A 26,849-nucleotide genomic window follows, 5' to 3' on the forward strand; every position below is an offset into this window, starting at 1 on the left:
TCGAGTCTTTCCATTGATTTATTTCATGGAATTCCTGCGTGTCTCTCAGCAAGTTTCAAGTCGTGACCTGCTCACGCATTCTTATCCCTTTACTCCCCAGTAAAGTCACTAGAGTCTTTGTCCCATTTATGAGTATCTTACTCCAGTGGATTTTCGGTTATTCCTGGTTTCTTTCTTCCTTTATGGACACATATCCCCACAAGGTGTTACCTTTTGCATACATGCATTTGCATCATAAGGTCTCATAGGGACCAAAATTCGTCTCTTTGTTACTATTTAAGCCCATTCTACCTCGTCGAGACGAAGATTTTAACCTTCATTTCTCCGGCTAGAATGATCTTAAATAGGGGCATCTGTAAGACCCCAATTTTGGCCCTAAGATCCCTCATGGCATCATAACATGACATTTGCATAGCCTCAAGGATCATGAGCATCTTGATTCCTTACCTTTGGGTGGGACCTCTTGTGAGTGGTTTGAGATCACCAAGCATACTTGAATTGTATATTATTGCTTTTCTCCTTTTTATTTTGCTAACCAAAAGCACAAAAATATGTCACTAACATTTCTTGTTTGTAGCTTGAGCAGTCACAAGGTCAAAAGCTCCTATGAGATCCTTTGTGCAATGATAAGGTCAAAAGGAGATGAAAGCAAGCATGGTAATGGTTCCTAAAGCTCTCATCTATCAAATATGCCTCCCTAAGTATCTCAATTCATCATTTTGATCAAAGTAAATCAAAGGGTTTGAGGTTTGTGTCCCAAGGAAACCCTAATTCATCTGTGTACCAAGTGTGCCTTGCTCATGAAGCAACCCCAGCCCATGGTCAAATACAGTCAAGGGAAGTTATTTAATTCATCATTTAATACATATTTGAACTTATTTGAGTATCCTCAATCATCAATTTATCAAGATATGGGTTGTGGACTTGAGAAGTTGATCAGTCAATTCATCTGACTATTTTGAAATGCACTGAGACCTAACTTTTAATGTGTTGATCAAATGAAGATGACCCCAAGAGAAAAACTGTTCTTAAGGACAATATGAACAACTTTAATGTTCATAAAAAATTGATTTTAAGCATGGAAGGTCATCATCCATTCCAAGACATTATAGGTCATTTTGACTGAAACCCTAATTTTGGGTCAACTTTCCAAGAACATAACTCATTCATTTTTTATGATTTTGGGGTGAAACCAAATGCATTGTAAATCTTATTGTGTCTAATTCAAATGTTATGTTGAACAAAATTTCATAATATCAAAAGAAATACATGTGATAATGCAAAACATTATAGGTCACTTTGGACCAAATGCATTGAAATATGAAAAAGTCTAACTTCAAGTGCCCATAACTTCTTCATTAAAAATACGAATGACGCAAAATTTAAGTTCAAATTGATTGTCTTGAAAATATCTACAACTTTGATTTTGGAGTTTTTTCCATTTGAAGCTTTCATCATCAAAACAGAAGGGCTTGACGTTGGTTCATTTTGACAAATTTCTCAAAGGTATATTTTATGCATTTGACTTCATGGCCTGTTTTTATAAATTTCCACACTCCAAATGAGTTTTGGTCCAACATAACATTTGTTCCTTATGTCAAGACCTTTCCAACCATTACCCACATGCTTATGTTTGGATTTTCCAAAAGGGATTTTCGAAGAGGTGAAGTTTTGAGATCATTTATGCATAACATGTCAAAATTCCATGCACAAGCTAATACATTGCCATCTACACGTCCAAACTTCATTCATTAGTGTTCAGAACTCATTTGCAAGTGGTTTTGGGCCACACATGCGCCTGTACAGGCCCATGCATGGAGGACCCAAGCTCATGCACACACGAGTTCTTCACTTGCTTGTATCCATTTCAGCTATAAATACATGCCTTGCCTCATTCAAATATCATCCTTGAATCAACCTGAAGCTCTGCAGAAATTATTCCAAGCCATACTTAAAGGAATTTTCACTTTCTTCTTAAAAATTCAGATCTAAATTTCAACTACCTTGGTTGATTTCCAGACCTATAATTCCTTGGCCTCGTCTCCTCTTCATCTCCAAAGCAAGCTGTAAGCAAGAGTGTTGAAGAATCGTGCTCCATAGATCTGCATTTAGAAGGTTGATGTTCAAACTTTTTACCATCGAAGCTCCCTAGTTATTGATTGTTTCTTGTGTCCCTATGCTTGGCTGAAGTCCTGTCAATAGAGGCAACTTGTTTGTGACCTTAATTTTGCAAATCCATGAAGTTCAGCATGAAAACCATGATTTTCTCTCTCTATGAGGATCTAGAGGAGAAACCAATGGTATCGGGGTGATGTACATCACCCCAGCTTTCGAATGATATAAGGATCGTTCGTTTTCATTAAGTTTTCATAACCTGCAAATGTCACCGGAGCTAGCATGCTCGCCGGAGAAGACGGTGGTGTACACCACCGTCCGTTTGCCAGGTTGAATCTGGGCCCTTAGATCTGATTCCCAGATCTAATATCCACCTTCCATCTTTATGACTTATTTTAATTCAGTGTGTGGTTGCATTGACCTTGGACTATGGTGCGCGCGCACCTCATGACCATTAGATCCTCCACGTCAATTAATGAGGATCCATCCAACGTTTCCTGATTTTTGTTATTTTCATATTTCTGATTTTTATTTTCTTTATTTCTTTTTATTTCAAAAATTCATATCTTTTTTATTATTGGTACAAAAAATATGGGACCAATTGGATTATTTCTCTTTTTAATTCTAGTTTCTAAAAATGATTTTTAATATTTTTTATTTTATCATTTGATATTTTTTGTGAATTTTCTCTTTTCTGGTTATTTTTAATTCATTTTAAATAGTTTTTGATATTCAAAAAATACAAAAATATTTTCCCAACCTATGTGAATGATGATGGATCTATGAAAAATATTCTCATCAATTTATTAATTGATATGAGATTTATTTGAGATTTTAGTTCAATTAGGTTATTTTTCTTCATTTTTAATTGATTAAAAATAGTTTCTGACTTTTAAAAATGCTGAAATTTTTTGTCAAACTTTGTTTGACCTTGTTGAACTTGGGATAAATCACTTGGACTTTTCAAAGTTGATTTGAAGTGATTTTGAAGTTTGACATTTCTTTAATATTTTAATTCAAGTTTATTTTCAAATATTACAAATGCCAAAAATATTTTGTTCATTTCTTGACATCCAATCTTCATCTTGCTTCTATTTTCTATTACTTGACCTTGATCCTCAATGTCATTGGTCAACACTTGTTGATTGGTACATTCCATTTTATTTAATGCACTTTATTTTCTTCATTTTCTTTATCCATCTTCTTCTTCTTCTTCTTGTCTTTTGATCAATGAGTTAAAGGTTGATAAGTTAGCATTGATTAAGAAGGTTTAATCTTCCTTGATTCAAATCTAATTCATCTTGATCAATTGATCAAGTGAATGGCTTTGCATTAAGGATAGATTGCTTTCTAAACCATGCAAAGGACTTAAACCAATACAAGATCATTTCTCTTCTTCTTTTTGGCATGGCATGTTGATTGGAACTTGGTTCACTAATCAAGACTTCTAACTTGTGTTGTTGCCTACATTATTATTGACCGGCCTCATATAGTTGTGACTTCTACATAAGTCCAATTACGATTGCTTAACATAGCGCTAAATTTGCCTTATGGCACACTAATTACTAACATTAACTATTAACCATTAACATTTACTTCTTGCACTTTACTTTTATGCAATTTATTATCCTTACATATATTATTCATTTGCTTTTCCCCTTTGCTCACTTGAGCACATGTTTATGTTAATTCAATTTGCCTTTTGCTCACTTGAGCACATAATTGTGTATATATCACTGTGTTTGTGTTTTGACTGTTGTGGACCAAATGCAAAGAAATGGACAAAAGGACTTAGATGTTAGGACCTTACCCAAGATAGTGGAGTTTGAAGAGCAACTAGGCCTCATGCCTTTAGAGTGCTTAAGATGTCAAAGAGCAATTAGGCCTCATTCCTTTAGAATGCTTAAAGCTTGAAGATGAACATTGAAAGGACCCAATTCTAAACTCCCTCTTGTCTATTCTTTGATTGCATTATGGAACTTTTTGATGTGTGTGTGTTTTTGTGCTAGGGATTCTAACATTGAGCCAAAGTGAAGAACCATTGCCATGAGCTTCCAAGAGAGAGATCTAAAAGCCATTGGAAGATTCCTAGGAGCTTGTTGTGATTGTGTGCTTGATTGCTTGAATGTTTGTTTATCTTGCTTGCACATTCCAAAGGATGGGAGCTACTTGGATCATCAATATGATCTCAAGAGAGGAACTCCATTTGTGGTCTTGTTCTCTTATCTCTTACCTCTTGTATGATTAGGACTTTAGCCATTCTTCTTCTTCTCTCCACTCTAACCCAAGCCAAAACTTTTTGTGCAAACATTTAACACTTTTTTTCAAACATTAGAAACCTAAGCCTTATGCTTTTAATTTTCAAACTTTCTTTTCATAACACTTATTTTGAATTGGACTCTTAAATCAACTTTGACCATATTTTGTAAATAGTTTTCATTGGTAAATGCCACTCATTCAAATACTTTTGTGGTTTCAATGGCCACCTTCTTCATCCATTTTTTTATAACCTTTAGTTATTAGGTTTGAGTTATCTTTGAGGTAGATGTAATACTCACCTATATCCTTAGTGATGGACAATGAGTCTTCCATGCTTATTATAGGGTTAACCCCTCACTAGCATGTTGAAGCTATCCTCATATGGTGGATTTGTGGTTTTAGGTTGAGTTTTCTCCCTTGGATAACAAAAGACCTTAAGGCTTTTGGACCAATCAATTCACCAACTCATTTTGAGATTTTTACCCCGAACTACGAGGTTTTGATCCTAATCTTTTTTAAGATGGTACGTAGGCAATGGGTTCATCCATCCAAACACAAAATGTAAATAACTTGTATATTCTCTTCTCATCTCTTCAATCATGTTTGCACAAACAAATTTTCACAAAATACCAACCTTACAACAAATGTGAAAAGGGCTCCCTAGGAGTACCTAGGATGTTTTGGGTGCTTAAAACCTTCCCATCGCATAACCAACCACCTTACCCCGATCTCTGACATTTTTACTAGTTTTTGATTTGATAAAACTCTTAGGTTTTTGTTCGCTTTCTAACCATTCCTTTGGATAAATAGAAGTGCGGTGGCGACTCGACTTGTATAGTTTACCTTAGATTTAGTCAATATCTCTAATGGTAACGAATACCCCGCTATTGCATGGGTTGCTAAGCGATTGAGACAATACATGTTGACTCACACAACCTTACTGATCTCCAAGATGGATCCAGTCAAGTATATATTCGAAAAGCCTGCTCTCACCGGAAGGGTTGCTCATTGGAAAATGATACTGACAGAGTACGACATCCAGTATACATCCCAGAAAGCCATCAAAGGGAGCATTCTGTCAGACTATCTCGCTCAACATCCGATTGATGATTATGAGTCGATGAAGTTTGATTTTCCAGATGAAGACATCATGTTCCACAAGATGAAAGACTGTGAAGAGCCAGTTGTTGAGGAGGGACCCTGATCCAGATGAAAAATGGACTTTAATGTTTGATGGGGCCGTCAATGCCAAAGGAAGTGGAATCGGTGTTGTCATTACCACTCCGAAAGGTGCCCACATGCCTTTCACCGCTCGCCTAACTTTCGAGTGCACCAATAATAAAGCTGAGTACGAAGCATGTATCTTGGGTATTGAGCAGGCCATTGATTTGAGAATCAAGACTCTGGACATCTTCGGAGATTCAACTCTAGTGATCAATCAAGTAAATGGTGAGTGGAATATTCTCCAGCCTAATCTGATCCCCTACAGAGACTACACGAGAAGACTATTGACTTTCTTCACCATAGTAAAGTTGTATCATATACCCCGTGATGAGAACCAAATGGTTGATGCTCTTGCTACTCTATCCTCCATGATCAAAGTGATTCGGTGGAACCATGCTCCCAGGATTGATGTTATGCGCCTTGATAGAGCCGCGTATGTATTTGTTGCTGAATTGGTAGTCGATGACAAGCCCTGGTACCACGACATCAAGTGCTTTCTAAAGAATCAAGATTACCCTACATGGATATCCAACAATGATAGAAAGACTTTGAGAAGATTGGCGGGCAGTTTCTTCTTGAACAAAGACGATGTGTTGTATAATCGGAACTTCGACATGGTTTTGCTCAGATGCGTGGATAGACACGAAGCAGACATGTTAATGTAGGAAGTTCATGAAGGCTCTTTCGATACTCATGCCGGCGGACATGCAATGGCTAAGAAATTGCTGAGAGCGGGTTATTACTGGATGACCATGGAATCTGATTGTTTCAAATATGCTCGGAAGTGTCATAAATGCCAGATTTATGCTGATAAGGTGCAGGTGCCGCCAAATCCTCTGAATGTGATGTCTTTTCCGTGGCCGTTTGCTTTGTGGGGCATTAATATGATTGGAAAGATTGAGCTGACGGCTTCCAATGGGCATCGCTTCATCCTTGTTGCCATTGACTATTTCACCAAGTTGGTCGAAGCAGCGTCATTTGCGAAGGTCACCAGACATGTGGTTGCCCGATTCATTAAAAGAGAAATCATTTGTCGTTATGGGGTTCCGGAAAGGATCATTACTGATAATGGTTCTAATATCAATAACAAAATGATGAAGGAGTTGTACAAGAACTTCAACATTCAGCATCACAATTCTTCCCTTTATCGTCCTAAGATGAACGGTGTTGTTGAGGCAGCAAATAAGAACATAAAGAAGATTGTGCAGAAGATGGTCGTTACGTATAGAGATTGGCATGAGATGCTACCATTCGCCTTGCATGGGTACCGTACTTCAGTACGTACATCGACCGGGGCAACCCCTTACTCCCTTGTGTATGGTATGGAAGCAGTCCTACCTGTTGAAGTGGAGATTCCTTCTCTAAGAGTCCTGTTGGATGTCAAGTTGGATGAAGCTGAATGGATTCGGACAAGATTCAATGAGTTGAGTCTTATCGAAGAGAAGTGAATGGTAGCCATTTGTCATGGGCAGTTATATCAAAGTCGCATGAAGAGAGCCTTTGATCAAAAAGTGCGTCCTCGATGCTTCCAAGTCGGAGATTTGGTATTGAAAAGGATCCTTCCTCCTCGGACAGATCACAGGGGCAAGTGGACTCCTAACTATGATGGACCATATATTGTCACCAAGATTTTTAATGGTGGGGCCTTAATGCTTGCAACTATGGATGGTGAAGACTTCACTTCCCCTGTGAACTCATACGCAGTTAAAAAATACTTCGCATAAAAATATACCCGCTGGACAATAAAAGGAATAGTCCAGGCAAAAAATGGGCATCCCGGTGAACCAAGAAAATGAAAGAGGTTCAGGCAAAAGTTAGGGATTAAAAATGAAAAGATTGTACACCTGGTAAGTTGAAAACCTGAAAAGGCAGCTTAGGCAAAAATGGGTATCCCAGTCGATCGAAAACCCGAAAGGGAGATCCAGGCAAAAGTTAGGGATTAAGCGAATGACTGCATTCTGAGTAGTTCTGAATCTCCTCTCGTGTCGATAACTGGAAACTTCCGAAGAATAGGAAACAGTCCAATCACCTCTTTTAGAAAGATGATCATCTGGAGGATTTTGAAGACGAGCGAGTCATAGCAGAATTGGAACCCGGTAGAAATCCATTTCACATTGCCATTAGATTAATTTCTGTTTTCATCTTTTGTGCAATTACCTATTTCCAGGGATTGCTTCCTGATGTAAATGCCTATTCAGAGGCCATTCAATCAATAAAATCATGCTATTCAGTATATCTCTGTGTTCATTTTTCATTTTACTGTTTTGTTTGCAAAAATGACTTCCGAATTTTTGATAAACATTGCATCATGAAACATAAGAGTTTTACAAGTACATGCTTAATAAATATTTAAAATTGTTGTAAAGTTTAAGTGCTTTGGATCGTCTATTCAGAACAGGCACACTCGGGGCATTTCCTTGAGGTTCCCAGCAGATGATCGCGGATGTTTTCCCCAACAGTTGGAGTTTGGTATCTTATCCCTGCAAAGTTGATCCGAGCATTGGATTCTTCAATCCCCAGCAGGCTCTCACTACTGTACTCGCCAAGCGGTTGTTTAAGATTATACACTCCCTAGTAGAGTTGACAGTGCCAGACTGTATATCCCCAGTGGAGTTGACAGTGCCAGACTGTATCTTCCCAGCAAAAGCAACTGCTCCTCAGAGTTCGATACCAGATCGATGATCTCGACGCTAGATCCTTGGTTTCCTTCCTTGAAGCAGAATCTCGGTACCGTATTGGTGTTTGCTTCCCCTGCTGAGGCGTCTCTCTCGCAGATAAGGGTTGCCAGAACCATTGTCGCTTTCCTCAGCAGCAAGCTTTCAGTGCCATTCTTTCCCTAGTCAGGGTCTCAGTATTTTGTTATTGCCAGAACACCGCGTGGCTGGCCATTTCCCCACAGAGTTCATTGTGTTGTGTATCTCCAACAGCATTGCCAGGGTCCAGAAGATTGTGATCATTTCCCCAGCAGAATTCCTTGCCTCGGCTTGGCATTCTCCCCGGCATTTCGCATTCGTGCATGTAGAATCATATTGCATTGCATCCTCCTAAATCGCGTAGCATTTCCATTTTCATAGAGCATTACGCCATTGAAAAATTCAAACATATGCATGTAAAGCATAAGACATTCTCGGTATCCCAAGTGATAAACCAGAAGTTTGTTTCCAGTACTCAGACTGAAGTCGTTCATGACTCATATTTTATCATTCCCAGTGGGGGTCTTTGGCCCACGTGCCGCCTCATTTATCATTTTCCCTATTTCTGCCGATGCTGACAGGCATGAAAGTTTTCCGGTATTCAGACCGAAGTGACATTCAGGCTAGCTTTTCGATATTCATATCGAAGAAGTTTCCGACGTTAAGGTCGATGCAACTTGTGGCATTTAGGCCAGTTTTTTCGGTATTCATACCGAAGTGGCATTCAGGCCAGTTTATCGGTATTTAGACCGAAGTGGCATTCAGGCCAGTTTTTCCGGTATTCAGACCGAAGTGGCATTTAGGCCAGCTTTCCGATATTCAGATCGAAGAAGTTTTCAACGTTCAAGTCGATGCAACTTGTGGTATTCAGGCCAGTTTTTCTGGTATTCAGACCGAAGTGGCATTCATGCCAGTTTCCGGTATTCAGACCGAAGTGCCGTTCAGGCCAGTTTCCGGTATTCAAACCGAAGTGGCGTTCAGGCCAGTTTTTCCGGTATTCAGACCGAAGTGGCATTCAGGCCAGTTTTTCCGGTGTTCAGACCGAAGAGGCATTCAGGCCAGTTTCCCGGTGTTCAGACCGATGTTGATAATCTAGTATCTCCCGATACTCAATTCGAAGTCATTTCCAGTATTCAGACTGATGAGCGGCATTCAGGCCATGGTTATCTCTGTGTTACCATTTATTTTGGTATTTAGGCTGACATTCTTTTTTCGGTGTTCAGACCGATTCCCACCGTACCAGACTGATTCATTTTTTCAAGACCACCTCTTTGTCGATTCTGACAGGCATTATTACTTCAGTTTCTTATTTCAGTGTAAACTTTTGGGCTTTTATTGTATTCAATCCCTTGATACCTCGAAAGTTCAAAAGCCGTTGTTATCTCCCTTCCGGGTCTCTAGTTGATTGAATAGGGGCAACTGTAATACCCCAAAATTTACCCTTCACTTTTTCATGGAAAGCATGGGATTATGTTTTACATTTCATTAGCATCATAATAGGTCATACTCATTGCATACTGCATTAGTGACTTGGGAATCAGGGTTTTGATTGATCACTCCTTAACAGAAGGAGCCCACACAAAGCAAGATTGAGAATTGAACTTCATCCTCTAAATATACAAGTCTCAAGGGTCTCAGGGGGTCCCAAGTGTCTTATTATGGGCCTCAGTTCATCAGTGAAGGATTCGGAGCTCTCAGAGTGTTCATCTGGATTTAATCAGAAATTAGGGTTTCATGGCTACCTCCAACAGGCAATGTTTGGTTGGAAGTAGAGGGGCTCATTCATGTCATGATTAGAGAGGCATCTTGGCCTAGGAAGATTCACAATTATCTCACAAAGATCCATTGGCAATCAGTGCAATCAGTTCTTGATCAGTTTTGTCCTAAAACTAGGGTTTGGTATAAAATCAGTTAATTTCTGATTCCTTGGGTGAAACTATTTTCCATAGCCCTTCATATGTCCACAAGGGTCTACATACAAAAAATTAGCTCTTTATTTGAGCCAGAGGTGCTTCAATTGATCAATGGAATCGGGAATCAGACAATTTGGGAAAAGTTAACTGTGGGGCCAGAAAAGTCAACTCCTGACATTTTGAGAGTGGAATCTCAAAATCCATGCCTAAGGAAGCCTACATGTGAAATTTGATCAAGGTTGGATCATGGATTCATCATTTAATCTGGAGTTGGAAAAGTTACTAAATTTGGAAATGATTGACTTTCCATTTAGGGCAAGTTTTCATGGTTGTTGCACTCACTTTAAGCCCATTTTTCATCAAGATATAAACTCCATTTGAAACTTTCTCCAACATGAAAGTTGTTCCTCTTGTTCCAAGCTGTCTAGAGATATAAAGATTTTTTCATTTAGATTAAAATTGAGAGAGTTATGCTTGGTCTAAGTGAGACACTAGTTTAGGACACTTAGAAAATTTTCTAAGTCCAAAATCTTCAAAATTTGCCAAGACTTCTTGGCCAGTTTTCTTGCATTTCAAGGCATATTTTGAAAATACTTTATTCATAAAAATTGTACCTTGCCATGTCCTCTTTCACATCCTTTTGGAATCATCCCATTTGGATCATTTATTTGAGAGATGCACTCATTTAAAGTTAGCATCATGAACTGAATTTCTAGGTAGCATTTAGGCCAAATTGGCCCAACTTTTTGGCATGATGGAACCTGAACTTTAAGGCCACTTTTCACATTCTTCCATTCATCATTTCCATTTGTGCCCAACATGAAAGATTTTAAGCTCCATGAACTCTTCCTACTATTTGCATTGCCTTGCCATTTGGTCATGTACTCATCAAGATACATAGTCATAAAGTCACCATCTTGAACTTATTTCCAAGCCATGCCATGCTGCAGCCAGACCATAAAACCAGCACATGTGTTTGTTTTTCCTCATTTGGCCATGTACTTTTGTTTGCACCAACTTAAGTTTTGCCAAAACAAGAGCTTGCTTTCACCACCTCACTTTTTGCACATTTTACTCATGAATCAAAACCAAACATTTCAGTCCATTAGACACTTTAAACCCAACATATATGAGCACTAAAACCCTAACCTGAAGGGTGGTGGCTGTTACTTTCGAGCAAAGCAAGCAAGGCAAGCATTGAAGATCTGTTTTTTCGTTCCTCTTCCATTTCACAAGATCTCAAAGTTGCAGCATCAAGGCACCATTTCTTCTTCCATTTTTCTCCAATACCAAGAGGCAGTGGACCTTGCATCCACTAGGTAATGCTATCACTCTCTTCCATGGCCATATATCCATGCTTATCATCATGTTTACCTTGTTCATTACTGTTTTTTTCATGCCATTGCCATGCTTGTTTCATGCTGATTTTCCATGTTAATAATATGCCATGTTTGGTTATGAAGTCCTCTGTAACACCTCAAAATTTGCCCTCCTCTCTTGGGACTAGCATAACATATTGCATATCATTTTTAGATCATTAGGCATTGCATATTGCATATCATATGGTTACATTGTGCAAGTCATCCTCCTAAGTTTTGATCAGAAGATAAGAGGTCATGGTGCAAGCTAGGGTTTCATTGGACTGGTCATTAATCATCTGAGGATGTGGAGGTCCAAATTAGGGTTTTGTGGTTCTCAAGGAGATTGGTCTTCATCTTGGTGGGATTGATACATCATCATCATCATGGTCTTAAGATGTTCAAGTATTTGATCATACACGTTGAGATTAGAGTTTTAACCACTGGTCAACCCTAATCAATTGCATTGGGCCAATCAGGGCATGGCAAGGAGATGGGGTCTATGATGGATATGGGGATCATCATGTGATTGTATTGATCTTATTGAGGCTAGGGTTTCATCATTGAGCCATTTCATCAGAGAATTGGGGCTCAGATTGATCAGTGCATTGCCAAATTCATCTATCAGTTGAAAAGTCAATTATGATCAACTGTGCTTGATTTTATGGATTTGGAGGTAGGAGAGAGTTGGATACACTTCATTCATGCTGAAACAAGTTTCATTTGACATTTCAAAGCTCAAGAATGAAGAAAATAAAGTCAGGACAAAAATTTCCAAAAATAGAAAGTGACTTGTAATGGAAGTTTCCAAAAATGGAAAGTTTTTCACCACAAAATTACATGTCCAAAAAAGCTTCAAATGAAAATTTGTTCAACATGAAAGTTGTAGATCTTGCTCTCACCTTTCCAAAAAGTCCAAGAACTTGAAATTCCCATGTATGGTTGACAAGTTATGGTCCATTCATTTTCCAAAAAGGCCTATAATCAAAGTGGCATAACTTTCACATGGAATGTCCAAAATGAGTGATCTTTTTATGAGCAAACTCCATTTCACATGTACTTTCATGATGTGTGATCCAAATTCATCAAAAATGGTCAATGCAAAAAGTCAAATTTCAAGTGGATTTAAGTGCATTTTTGGCATGGCATAGTGAAATCTCAAAATACTTGGAATTTGGATGCAAGGCTACTTCCAACACATCACATATGACAATTGAAACTTGTTTGGACTTCTATTTCACTGTTCCATTGGCTATTGGAGAAGGTCATTTTTGGACTTTCATTAAAAAAGGCATTAACACTAATCAAGCCAATGTTTGTTAATTTGGATTAAGAGATGATTAAGGAGTGAGTATATATCATTAATCCTAACAGAATTGGTTAACACAATCACAATTCTCAAGATCCATAACTGTTTTTCCCTCCAAAATTGCAAAACCCTCTCAAATCTCATCAAGCATTTTTGATCGAAACTTCACCAAATCTTCATCAAATTGCATGATTCTTCTTGATTCATCTTCCACAAGCCTTGTTCTACATCTGTTTGAGGAATTCGTGGCCAAAGACTTCAAAATCGTGACTGTCCAAAACTTGCATTTCCATGGCACTTTGATGATTCTCGAAGCTGAAGCTGTGTTGAGCTAAACCACTGGTTGTAATCACTTTCCTGAGCATTGTTCTTCATCTGTTTGGAGCTTTTACACGTGGAAACAAGCGGATTCTCCACTGCCATAATCACAAGGTGTTTTTTCGAATCTCATCATTGCGTGAATCATGATATGCGTTTGAAAGATCTTTGAATGTAGAACATCATGATGTGTTTAGTTTTTGAATTGGTTAAGTGTAGGATGAGAAATCTGGACTTGAAGTTTTGTGTGCATTTCTTTTCTTGTTCGATTTGCTTTGTATGTTAGGAATTAGGTTTAAATGATTGCATATTCTTACTCCTTGTTGAAGGACGGTTAGTTTGGTATATAGTTTGATGCGTTTGGTTAGAAAGTGTTCTTGACGAAATCTGGAAAAATCTGTGGAGTTCTTGATGAAGAACGCAATGAACAGTGCATTTGATCCAAAATTTCATGGCCTTGATTTGAAATTGTGTTTGGCGCGCCTCTGGACCAATGAGAAGGCGCCATGGCGTGTGTTTGAAACGACGCCGTTTTTGCCTGGCGTTTAAAAAATATTACGAACGTGCCATTGATGTATTTAATTTATTTGTTATTTCAATTTCTTTTTTCATTTTTATTTCATTTGATTACATGATCTTAAAAAACTCATATCTCACTCATTTTTCATCCAAATTGAGTGAGATTTTTTGCATGATGATCATTGAGATGTGTAGAATTTAATCAAGATTTTTGTGGATTTTTTACATGTGTAGAAATTTAATTGGCCTAGGGATTGATTCAATATGTCACATTTGCACACACCATGCCATATCTACCATGAAATGATGATGCTTTCAAATAAATGGATGAAAATTTTTATGCTTGTTCTGGACATGTTGATGGTGATTTTCATGTAGAGTTTGTGATTTTTGGATACTTGGGTGAAGAGATATGGTTTTTTGATTAGAGGTGTGACAATTTGTGTCACACCAAGCTAGGTCAACTTCTTGATTTTATTTAAAATTCTTAGAGATGGTTATTTGAGCTGAAATTTTGTGTGGATGATCATATATATGTTGAGATCACATGTGAATGTTTCTGGAATTTTTGATGGAGTTTTCTAATTGATTGATAATTTTCTTCCCTGTTGGCTCATTTGGTGACATTGTGTGACACATGTTGGCATTTTGTTTGTGAAATTCTCATATTGTATTGGATGAAGATGAAATTTGACATGAGCATTTTAGAGACATTGTAGGACATCATGGTTTTGATCCCATTCATTTCTTAATTGTTGTCACTGTTTTATGATTTATGGAAGATGATGTTTGTTTGGATTCCTTGTTTTGGCTTGTATAAATGTGTCTGGACTTCTTGATTTTCATTGACCTACTTCCTTTTGTCCAATTGAGCTGAAAATTGACATGCTATGCATTGAATGTGTCCTGTTTAGGTGTGAATTTTTGTGGAATTAATTGAATTGTTTTGGTATGCTTTTGATTGAGATAGTTCTGTTTGGACTTTTGAAGTTGCAAATTGCATGATTGATGTTAAATTGTGCATGAAATGATAATGGTGAATGATATGAGCATGGGACCAATTGCATTTGCTTTTAATTTGTTTGAATGTGATTTTGGTTGATTTTCACTTGCTGTTTAGAATTTTTTTATCTCCTTTGGACCCTAGGCTTGGCCTAGTGGTCTAGTTTCTCATGTTTGGTGTGGATTTTCAGGATGAAATGCACAATGCTTAAGGAGATTGCTTCAAGTCAATTTGAGTTGACTTATGAATTGTTTTTGACTAACATTGACTTTGTGTTGTAGGGTTTGATGCTTGAGTTTGAGCTCATGGCTTGCACTTATGTGCACTAATTTGTGTTTGACTGTACAAATTGACATTTGCTGTTTACTGTTGATTTGTCTGAGTACTGATGATACTTGATTGATTTCAGGTACATTAAGTTGCTAACAGTTCCTTGAGAACTTGCTTGCTGTTGCTTGGTTTTTAAACCAATTGAGGTAGAATTTCTATTCTCCATGTAGTCTGGAAGACCTGGCCTGTTACTTGGCCAGGCAAATGTCTGAAGTCCTCCTTAAGAGGCGATGTTTGTGCTTGTTTACTTTTGTGCCAAGCAGGAAAAGTCCTTGATTAAGGCAATTGACGGATAAAAGAGATAAGCAATCTATCTCCCGTTATTCTGTTGAGTCGTCCCTCTGCTCACACCACTGTGTTGATGCATTGGGACACAAACCCAAGATCTTGTACTTTGTACAGTTGTGTCAGAGTCTTTAAGCGTAGAAGGGTTCCATCTTTCTAAACTCACGCTCCTTTGTCTGAAGCTCTCCCTGGCCAGGGATAAGAGCTGTGAAGTCTAATCTTCACTCACCTTTCATCTGCTTCACCTTAGCCCCTCAATGGCAAGGTTAAGAGCAAACACTACCCTTGTACAGATGACTTGCCTCGGCAGTCAAACCCATTGTTTGAGCCCACTTGATTGGATATAGTGTGTGCTATGTGAATATTTGTTTGAAATGATTGTTTTGTTTTGTTGATGCTTGCATGCTTGCTTTCTTCCTGGATAGGATTAGCTTGCTGTTGTGCAAATAGGTAGAAACCATAACATAGGGCAATGATGCATGATAACACTAGGCTCGAGTACAGCTCCCTGGTAGTGTGTCTCCCCTTTGTTTCTGGCTAGATTTTCTTTCCCTTTCAGGGGAACTACATCGCCCTGATCCTTGTTCCAGAAGAGGTATGTAGGCAGGAGGTCGTGCGAGACCTCTCCGGGCACTTTTTTTTTCTTTTTGTGTGTGTTTGTTTGACAAGTGTTAGGCTCGAGTTCCCGACTCCTTAGCAACTTGTTGTTTGTTTGTTCTTGTTGTGTGCTTGGAAGCTGGTGTAAGTCCATCAAGTGGCATCTGGGTTCCAGTGTGTGTCTGTTTGGTTCGGAAGCTGACGTAATTCCATCGAGTGGTTGTCGGGTTCCCTGTTTGCCCGTTTGTGTGTTTGTGTTGTTTGGCGTGTGTGAGCCGAACTACAGTAGCTCTGATTCTCGTTCCCGACGAGATATGTAGGCATAGATGCGATGTCCTAGCGAGCTCCCTTCTCTTAACCCCACCGGCGTTCCCTGTGTGTGTGTGTGATGTTTTAGCAACCTTTTCTTTCTTTTAGAACGTGGATCCCGTCGAGTACGACGGACGTGAGGGGTGCTAATACCTTCCTCTTGCGTAACCGACTCCCTTACCCTTTCTCTTTGGTCGCGAGACCGTGCTTTTTCCAGGTTTCTCTGAGCGTTTCCTTTCCCTATCTTGGGATAAATAACGCGCAGTGGCGGCTCTGTGTTGTTTTTGTTTCAGCCCGCCGGTTGTTTTTCGCGGATGCACCAGCTGGCGACTTCACTGGGGACTTGGATGTTGACCTGTGCTGGTCCATCTTCCCTAAGCGAGTCTCTCCTAGCGTTCTAGGATAGTTTAGGTTGCTTGTTTGTCTTTATTTATTGCATTTATTATTCTAACCTGTGTATATATTTGCATAAATATTTGCATGCATCATATTGTCATGTTGCCGTCCTCTGTGCAGGTGGTTCCTCTGTTTTGGGGTGGGTGTTCCGAGTGGGGCTAAAACCCAGGCCCGAGTGTACACCTAGGACTAGTGTGGTCTCATGTTGCCTCTTTCATATTAGGTTAACATGTGCTTGGCAATGTGATGTACCACAAGCCGGACGAGGTTCATCTGAGAGAGTCCTTCCGGGTGGAGTATTCCACTTTGGTCGGGTTATCTTTGTGAACTATTGACTCTGGTGACCGATCATTTCCCGGATCTTTAGTTTAGACAGTCTTAAGAGAGCTACAATGGCACACCCGAAAGGGCAAACCCATTGAGTATCTCCGCCCGATTGTCCAGACTATTATCCGCCTTAGGGTGACCTGATTAGAATTTACCTGTGAGGGGAGGGTGATTCTTTCAGATGCATGTTCAGATGGTGACTTTGATGGTGACTAATGGTTCCGTTGATCAGAGTCATATTTATAAGTCGGATTTATGGCCATTTATTTATGAGACGCCGGAGTGCTGTCCGAGTTATTTATCAGTGGGGATCCGTTTATTTCAGGATTCCCCGGGCCGATTCAGAGGTTTTCAGGGTATCTGTTCAGAGATTGGTGATGATGATGATGATGATGATGTATCTTTCAGTTCCGTTTATTTTGGAACCCTTGAGTTGGATTTGTGGTTACATTTTCGCCTTCAGATGGTTGTGATCAGTTCAGAGATCCGAGTTGTGACCCAGAGCAACAGATGATCAGATGAATTTGAGGATGGCAATGCATTGCATTCATTCATCAACATCATTTCATAATGCATTTACCTGCATCTAACACATGTTTATCCATATGCAGGGACATTTTTGATCGAGATCCTGGTTGAGAGACTTTCTGCTCAGATATGAGGACCGGTTTGAAGCCTGATGTTGTCTATAGTTTCTTTGACCCAGAGATTGGTGTGCTGAAGGAGATGATAGCATTGATTACACCCGACCATGTGGGGATGTTCAGAGAGTCATACGGTAGTATCCTGAAGATGGTTTTCAGACTCACTGACAGTGACAGGAGCGCCATTCATACTCTTCTCCAGTTCTATGACCCGAGGCTGAGATGTTTCGTCTTTCCAGATTATTTGTTGGGACCTATGATGGAGGACTATGCTAGTATCCTGGGTATGCAGATCCGAGATCAGATTCCTTTCCATGTTACTAGGGTGGAGCCTGATGTCCTTGGGATTTCCCGTGCTCTTTATTTGAGTCCGGAGATGGTCAATGAGGGTTTGAAAGAGAAAGGAAAATTACCTGGATTTCACTTGAGTTTCTTGGAGGCTAAAGCCAAGGAATATGCTGCTGCGGGTAATTAGAAGACTGTTTGTGCTTTGATTGCTGTAAGCATTTATGGGATTATTCTGTTTCCTAATCAGAAGAGCTTTGTGGACCATAATGCTATCAGATTGTTTATGCGGAGAAACCCTATTCCTACTCTGATCGGAGATGTTTACTACTCAGTTCATAACAGGAACGAGAAGAGGCGTGGGGGTTTGATCAGGTGCTGTGCTCAGTTGCTATTCAGGTGGTTTATGGGGTATTTGCCTTCCAGAGGTGCTTTTGCTCATCTTGATCCTACTGTCAAGTGGTCCTTCAGGTTGATGGGTTTGCGGGCTGCTGATATTGCTTGGACTCATAATGGTATGGCTGGACGGGATTTCGTATGCAGTTGTGGGAGTCTTCCCAATGTGCCTCTCGTAGGAGTTCAGGGTTGTGTCAATTACAACCCGGTGCTTCTCAGGAGACAGATGGGGTTTGCTGTAGAGGGTCCTCCTCTCGAACGAGAGATTCAGGAGTCCTTTTACTTCCCGATTAAGGGTAATCAGGCCAAGCTGAGGCACGTGTTGGATGAGTGGCGTGATATCCGGAGGAAAGGCAAAGTTCCTTATGGCAAAGTCAACAGTTGGTATTTTCCTCTATTTGATGATTGGTTGCGGAAGAGGATTGAGATTACACTTCTACCATTTCCGGAAGGTGATCCCTGGTGTCCTATGATTGAGGGTCCAAGTTCTTCTGTCAGTATGGAAGAATTCCTTGAGATGAAGAGAGCCAGAGATCAGTTGCTTGCGGAGAAAGCGGAATTGGAGATGACTGTTGCTCGGTTTCAGACGGCCAACCAGGAGATCAGAGTGAAGATGGAAGATCAAGACAAGCGACATGCCTTGGAAGCAAAGCGCTTTGAGATGGATACTGCCTACTATGGGAAGGTCAGCCAAGCCTTAGCATCATCGACAAAGGAGCACGACATCACTAAGGAGAAGCTAGCCAGAGCTGCAAAGGTTATTGAAGATGAGAAGAGGAGGCAAATCTTGGTGAGGGATTAGAGGGACGACAGAGTCCGAGTTCTTGTTGCTGAGTGGGAGTCAAAGCTGAAGGTCAAGGAATCAGAGAATGTGAAGATCGTCGCTGAGAGAGATCATTATATGGCAGAGAGAGATCATTACTTCAGGCAGATGAAGATTCACCAGAAAGAGGTGGGGAGATTACAGCAGGAGAATACCGAGCTCAGGTTCGCCGTAGAGTTCGCCAAGATGGTTGATGAGATAGGGCCATCTGTGGGACCCTCATCAAGCTAGCCTTCATTTGTAGTGGATTACTGTCAGGCTTGTTGACGGAATTCATTTGCTTGTATTTCTTTCCCGATTCTGGAGATTTGTATCTGATTCGATGTATGACTATGGCCTTATTGTGCATTTTGTTATATGATGGTGATTTTCATTCAGTGATTGATCTTCAAGCTTTATTTGCTTTACCGTATGCACTCACACAAGCACACACATGGTTGGGGGTATTTTGCTGAATCATATATCTCTGATCTGTATGTTGAAATCAAATGCTGAATGTCAAAATGTTGCTGCCGGATTATTATTTGGTTCAATGAAGCCAGGATCAAGAGACAAAGTGTTCCTCATGTGGATAAACACTGCATTCATGCATTGATCATAATAACTTGTGTTTTATTTTGCAGGTATCTGTTGCTAACGTGCTTGATTGTTTCAGGAATCATTGCTCGTGCTCGCAGAACTGTACCTTTGCACTCAACCCGACCTCACAGATATTTCACCAGGCGCAACACTCCCAGGCTAATGGATCTTCCAAATACAGATATTCTCGAGCTGAAGGACAAGATGAATGAGCTGATCAACATCATGCAAGGTTTTGCAGTTGGTCAGAAGGCTCTAGCAGATAAGGTTGAGAAGCTCGAGCGGGCTTCTGCAGCAAACAGTGGTGTGAACCTGGATGGTGTCTCCAACCAGGGGCTGGGGTCTAGAGATGGTGGTAAGAGAACGACTATTGGTATAGTGAATAATGCTACTGGTTTCGGTGGTGCTGGTGGTCAACCCGATCAGGGGCAGAATCTAAAGGATAGTCTTTTCCCTCCTTTCTTTGGTATTGAAGATGACCGAGAGGAGGACAGGGAAGCAGATCAGTTCTCGATGCACAACGAGCCGTTTGGTCAGTATAGTGCTCCGCCACAGAACAAAGAGATTCAGCTGCTGGCTGAAAAGATCAAAGCTCTTGAGAGCTATGCCACTCCGGGGGTGGTCAATATGTCGAACATGGGGCTGGTAGAGGGGATTGTGATCCCACAGAAATTCAAGGCGCCCGCGTTTGATCGGTATAATGGGAGTTCCTGTCCTGAGACTCATCTGCAATCGTTTGTCCGCAAGATTTCTGCGTACACGATGGATCAGAAATTGTGGATGTACTTCTTCCAGGACAGCCTGTCCGGAGGCTCACTGAATGGTACACCAAGCTAAAATCTACAGATATTAAGAACTGGCAGGATCTTGGGGATGCATTCTTTAAACAATATCAGTTCAATGCTGATATGGCCCCGAGTCGTACCCAGCTGCAGGGTATGTCTCAGAAAAATAATAAGGGGTTTAAAGAATATGCCCAGAGATGGAGGGAGTTGGCTGCCAGAGTGCAACCTCCTCTTGTTGACAGAGAGATGTCTGATCTCTTCATGGGGACCTTACAAGGGGCTTATGCTGAGAGGATGGTTGGTTGTTCGGTGACCAACTTTTCTGACATTGTGGTGGCTGGAGAGAGGATAGAGAGCTGGCTGAAGCTCGGGAAAATTCAGGGTGCAGCTTCGTCATCCGGGTCGAAGAAGCCCTTTGGTAATGGTGGTCAGAGGAAGAAAGAAGGGGATACCAGTGCTGTCTATGCAAAGAGAGGACCCAGTAGGGACCGTTACTTTCAGCACACTGCTGCGGTAACTATTCCTGCTGCAACCGCAACAGCAACAGCAGCAACCTCAACCACAAAGACAACCATTTCAACAGAGGGCCGTGTATCAGGTCAGGGGCCGAATGAATGATAGGCAGTTTGACAGGCCTCCAGTGACTTACTCGTTCTTGTTGAAGAAATTGCAAGACTTAGGGCTGGTACAGTTGAGGACGCTGGCACCTTTGAGACCTGATCAAAGGCCAGCTAATTATGATGAAAATGCCAAGTGTGAATTCCACTCGGGTGCTCCCGGACACAATGTCGAAAACTGCAAAGCTTTTAAGCACGTAGTTCAAGACCTGGTGGATTCAAAAGCAATCAACTTCGCACCATCTCCCAACGTTAATGCTAATCCCATGCCCGCGCATGGTCAAAGGGGGGTGAATGCCATTTCTGAAGAGAGTAGGGTTGGGCTGTCAAGTGTGGATCAGTTAAAGACTCCTCTGGCTGAGGTCAAGAGACAATTGTTGTTTAATAAGGTCAACCCGGGCTGCGATATGGATTGTGCTGAGTGTGCCATTGTTCAGAACGGGTGTTCATTGTTGAGGAAGACTGTCCAGGGTTTGATGGACGAGGGAAGTATTCTAGTTGAGAAGGTTGATAAGGGGGAAGAGGAAGTCTCCACCATAACGATTTATTTTGATCCGGTGGATTTGTCAAATCTGGCTGAAGCGGCTCCAGTTACCATCACGGTACCTGGACCGATTCCATACGACAAAGATGATGCCGTGCCTTGGCATTATGGTGGAGAGGTATACTGTAATGGTGAGAAAGTGGAGGACCAGACTGCAAGTGAAACTACCGTTTCAAAGGTGGATAATGCCGGTCCCAGCGGTTTCACTCGCAGTGGCAGATTATTTGCTCCGGATGCCTTGAGGGAAGGAGAAGGAGAGAAAGAGAAAAAAGAAAAGGCCGAGGCTTTAGCCAGGGCGAAAGGAAAAGCAGTGGTTGGTGATAGTACTCCAGTGGTGACACCGGCGCCGGTTGGGTCGGAAGAGAAGCTTGATGATGATGCGGAGGAGTTCTTAAGAATCATCAAGAAGTCAGAGTACAAGCTGGTTGACCATTTGCAGCAGACTCCTTCCAAAATATCGATTTTATCGTTGCTGTTAAGCTCTGAGGGGCATAGGGAGGCTTTATTGAAAATATTGAAGAAGGCCTATGTTCCTCAAGAGATTACAATTAACCAGTTAGAGACGGTCGTGTCTAATGTGCATGCCAGCCATGGGCTGGGTTTCACAGACATGGATCTAACTGTGGATGGGAGGAATCACAATCGGGCTCTACACATCGCAATGGAATGTAAAGGAGCCGTGCTTTCGCATGTGCTGGTTGATACCGGCTCCTCTTTGAATGTGTTGCCAAAGAAGGCTCTGGCTAAGCTGAACTGTGATGGGCTGATTTTGACTCCGACAGATTTGATAGTGCGGGCGTTCGACGGGTCAAAGCGGGGGGTGTTTTGAGAGTTTGAGCTGCCGGTGAAGATAGGCCCGGAGGTGTTTAAGTCGACTTTTTATGTCATGGATATTCAGCCGGCATACAGTTGCTTGTTGGGTCGCCCATGGATTCATGCTGCTGGGGCAGTGACCTCGACTTTGCACCAGAAGCTGAAATACATCTGGGAGGGCCAAGTCGTTACTGTTTGTGGGGAGGAGGACATTTTTGTCAGCCACCTGTCCTCATTTAAATATGTGGAGATGGACGGCGAAATCTGGGAAACGCCAAGTCAAGCATTTGAAACCGTTAAGGTGGAGAATGCTCTTTTTGCTAAGGAGGAAGAGAAACCGTCCATTTCTTCATACAAACAGGCCGCCGAGGTGGTGAAAAATGGAGAGGCTCCTGGTTGGGGCAGAATGATGGAGGTCCCTGCAAAGAAAGACCGTTTTGGAGTGGGGTACCAGCCTGGCAGAGGCTCATCAGGACAGGGCAGAGGACGTCGTACGTCAGTCACCTTCACAAGTGCCGGAATGCTGGATCCGGATCACATCTGCATGATGAGTGATGAAGCTGATAGCGACTGTGACATGGACCGGTGGATAAAGCCGTGCACACCAGGGATGGGAATCCAGAACTGGAAGGCTGAAAAGATCATCTGGGTCACTCTGCTGGAAGAGTAATATTTTTCCTGTTTCGATTTTATATGCATGAAAGCCATACGTGTTGCCCGACACGTAATGGTTCATTGTAAGGGTCACCTCATGTTTGAATTTGCAAATTCGCATCATTAATAAAGGATGTTTTTCAATCAAAAGCGGTGTTCCCTGTTTTTCATTTATTTTTGCAGTTTAAAAATAAAAACAAAATAAAAATGGCAATGTTTTCTTTTTCTTTTTAATTTGTCTCACGCCGGTTCTAAAGCAATGCATGAATCAACATTCATGCAGATGCGATTCTTCTCCGGATCTCATTGATAACAACCCTGTTACACCCTTGTATGACTTCGATAATCCAATCTATCTTGCTGAAGAAGAAGACGAAGAAGATTGTGAACTGCCAGGGGAATTAGCCAGGTCGTTGAAACAAGAGGAGAAGGTGATTCAGCCGCATGAAGAGCAGATTGAGGTTGTGAATATGGGTACCGACGAGGTTAAGAAAGAGGTGAAAATCGGGGCTGCTTTGGAGGAAAGTGTAAAGAGCAGATTGGTAGTGTTGTTGAAAGAGTATGTCGACATCTTTGCCTGGTCTTATCAAGATATGCCAGGGTTGGATACTGATATCGTTGTGCACAAGCTACCGTTAAGAGTAGATTGTCCTCCAGTGAAGCAGAAGTTGCGCAGAACTCGACCTGACATGGCGATGAAAATTAAAGAGGAAGTGCAGAAGCAGTGGGATGCTGGTTTCCTTGCTGTCACTAATTATCCGCCATGGGTTGCGAACATTGTGCCAGTCCCGAAGAAGGATGGTAAAGTGAGGATGTGTGTGGACTACCGAGATCTGAACAGAGCTAGTCCGAAGGATGATTTTCCGCTACCTCACATTGACGTGTTGGTAGATAATACGGCTCAATTCTCGGTGTTTTCCTTCATGGATGGCTTTTCTGGCTATAATCAAATCATAATGTCGCCAGATGATATGGAGAAAACAACGTTCATCACACCATGGGGGACTTTTTGTTACAAGGTGATGCCATTTGGTCTCAAGAACGCCGGTGCTACTTATCAGAGGGCCATGGTGACTTTGTTTCATGATATGATTCATCATGAAATTGAATGTTATGTTGATGACATGATAGCAAAGTCCCAAACAGAAGAGGAGCATTTGGTAGATCTGGCCAAGTTGTTTGACCGGCTGAGACAGTTCATACTGAGGTTGAATCCGAACAAGTGCACATTCGGAGTGCGGTCCGGTAAATTGCTGGGGTTTATTGTGAGTGAAAAAGGAATAGAGGTTGATCCTGCAAAAGTAAAAGCAATAAGAGAGATGCCTGAACCGAGAACAGAGAAGGAGGTTCGTGGTTTCTTAGGTAGATTGAACTACATTTCACGGTTCATATCTCATCTAACAGCCACGTGTGAACCAATTTTCAAGTTGTTGAGAAAAGATCAAACGGTCAGGTGGAATAATGATTGCCAAGCGGCATTTGAAAAAATAAAAGAGTATTTGCAGGAGCCTCCAATTCTGATGCCTCCTGTGGAGGGAAGACCATTGATTCTGTACCTGACGGTCCTCGAGGGGTCTATGGGGTGTGTATTGGGGCAGCATGACGAGTCTGGTCGAAAAGAGCACCATATACTACCTTAGCAAAAAGTTTACCGACTGTGAAACAAGATATTCACTGCTCGAGAAAACTTGTTGTGCTTTGGTCTGGGCTGCTCGCCGACTAAGGCACTATATGCTGGTTCATACCACTTTATTGATTTCCAAGATGGATCCAATCAAGTACATTTTTGAAAAGCCAGCATTGACCGGGCGGGTTGCGAGGTGGCAAATGATTTTGACGGAATATGATATACAGTATACTTCTCAGAAGGCGATCAAGGGGAGTGTATTGTCTGATTACCTCGCTCAGCAACCTATTGATGATTATCAACCGATGAAGTTTGAATTCCCTGATGAGGACATCATGTTTCTCAAATCGAAAGATTGCGAGGAACCGATCCCGGAGGAGGGGCCTGACTCTGAATCCGAATGGACTCTGATGTTTGATGGGGCCGTTAACGTGAATGGAAGCGGTGTTGGTGCTGTTTTGGTTACGCCGAAAGGATCCCACATTCCTTTTGCTGCCCGGCTAACATTTGAGTGCACCAACAACGTGGCTGAATATGAAGCTTGTATATTGGGGATTGAAGAGGCGATTGATTTGAGGATCAAGAACCTTGTCGTATATGGAGATTCATCTCTGGTGATAAATCAGGTTAACGGGAAATGGTATACGCATCAGTCTCATTTAGTTCCATACCGGGATTATACGAGGAGATTGTTGACGTTTTTCACCAAGGTGAAGATGCATCATGTGCCCAGAGAGGAGAATCCTTTGGCAGATGCTTTGGCTACTCTAGCCGCCTTGATTAAGGTGCAATGGTGGAATCAGTTCCCCAGTGTTGAAGTAGGTCGTCTGGATAGACCGGCTTATGTGTTTGCTGTTGATACAGCGTCCGATGATGAGAAGCCGTGGTATTATGATATTAAGCGCTATCTTGAGACTCAAGAGTATCCTGAGGGAGCATCTAAAAAGGACCGAAAGACTCTGCGGAGGTTGGCCATGGTGTTCTACTTGAATAAGGATGGGGTTCTATACAAGAGGAATTTTGATTGGGTCTTGCTCCGATGTGTTGATGATAAAGAAGCAAGCCAATTGATGAAAGAGGTTCATGAGGGATCGTTCGGTACCCATGCCAGTGGGAATGCAATGGTGAAGAAGCTGCTGAGGGCAGGTTATTACTGGATGACGATGGAGGCCCAATGTTTCAATTACGTGCGGAAGTGTCATAAATGCCAGATTTATGCAGATAAGGTGCACGTGCATCCAAATCCGTTGAGCTTGATGTCGTCTCCATGGCCGTTTGCTATGTGGGGCATTGATATGATCGGAAAAATCGAGCCTACGGCTTCGAATGGGCACAGATTCATATTAGTGGCTATTGATTACTTCACCAAGTGGGTTGAAGCAGCCTCTTATGCGAATGTGACGAAGCAGGTCGTTGCCAGGTTTCTCAAGAGAGACATCATTTGCAGATATGGGGTTCCCGAGAGAATCATTACTGATAATGGTTCTAATTTGAACAATAAGATGATGGCAGAACTGTGCCGGGAAATCAAGATTGAGCATCACAATTCTTCTCCTTATCGTCCGAAGATGAATGGGGCGGTTGAGGCAGCCAACAAGAATATAAAGAAGATTGTGCAGAAAATGGTGGTAACCTACAAAGACTGGCATGAGATGTTGTCGTTTGCATTGCATGGGTATCGAACGTCGGTACGCACATCTACTGGGGCAACTCCTTTCTCATTGGTATATGGAATGGAGGCAGTATTGCCTGTTGAAGTTCAGATTCCCTCTTTGAGAGTCCTGATGGACGTGAAATTGCAAGAGGTGGAATGGGTAAGGACCCGGTACGAAGAGTTGAGCCTGATTGAAGAAAAGAGACTAGCAGCCATCTGTCATGGGCAGTTATATCAGTAAAGGATGAAGCGTGCTTTTGACAAGAAGGTGCGACCTCGGGTATATCATGTAGGTGATATGGTGCTGAAAAGGATCCTTCCTCCTCAAAACGATCGAAGGGGTAAATGGACACCTAATTATGAAGGTCCGTTCGTGGTCAAGAAGGTTTTCTCTGGTGGAGCCTTGTTGTTAACGACCATGGATGGTGAGGATTTTCCATCCCCTGTGAATGCAGACGCAGTTAAAAAATACT

This window comes from Lathyrus oleraceus, chromosome 7, assembly GCF_024323335.1.
Source record: "Lathyrus oleraceus cultivar Zhongwan6 chromosome 7, CAAS_Psat_ZW6_1.0, whole genome shotgun sequence".
Taxonomy (NCBI): Eukaryota; Viridiplantae; Streptophyta; class Magnoliopsida; order Fabales; family Fabaceae; genus Lathyrus; species Lathyrus oleraceus.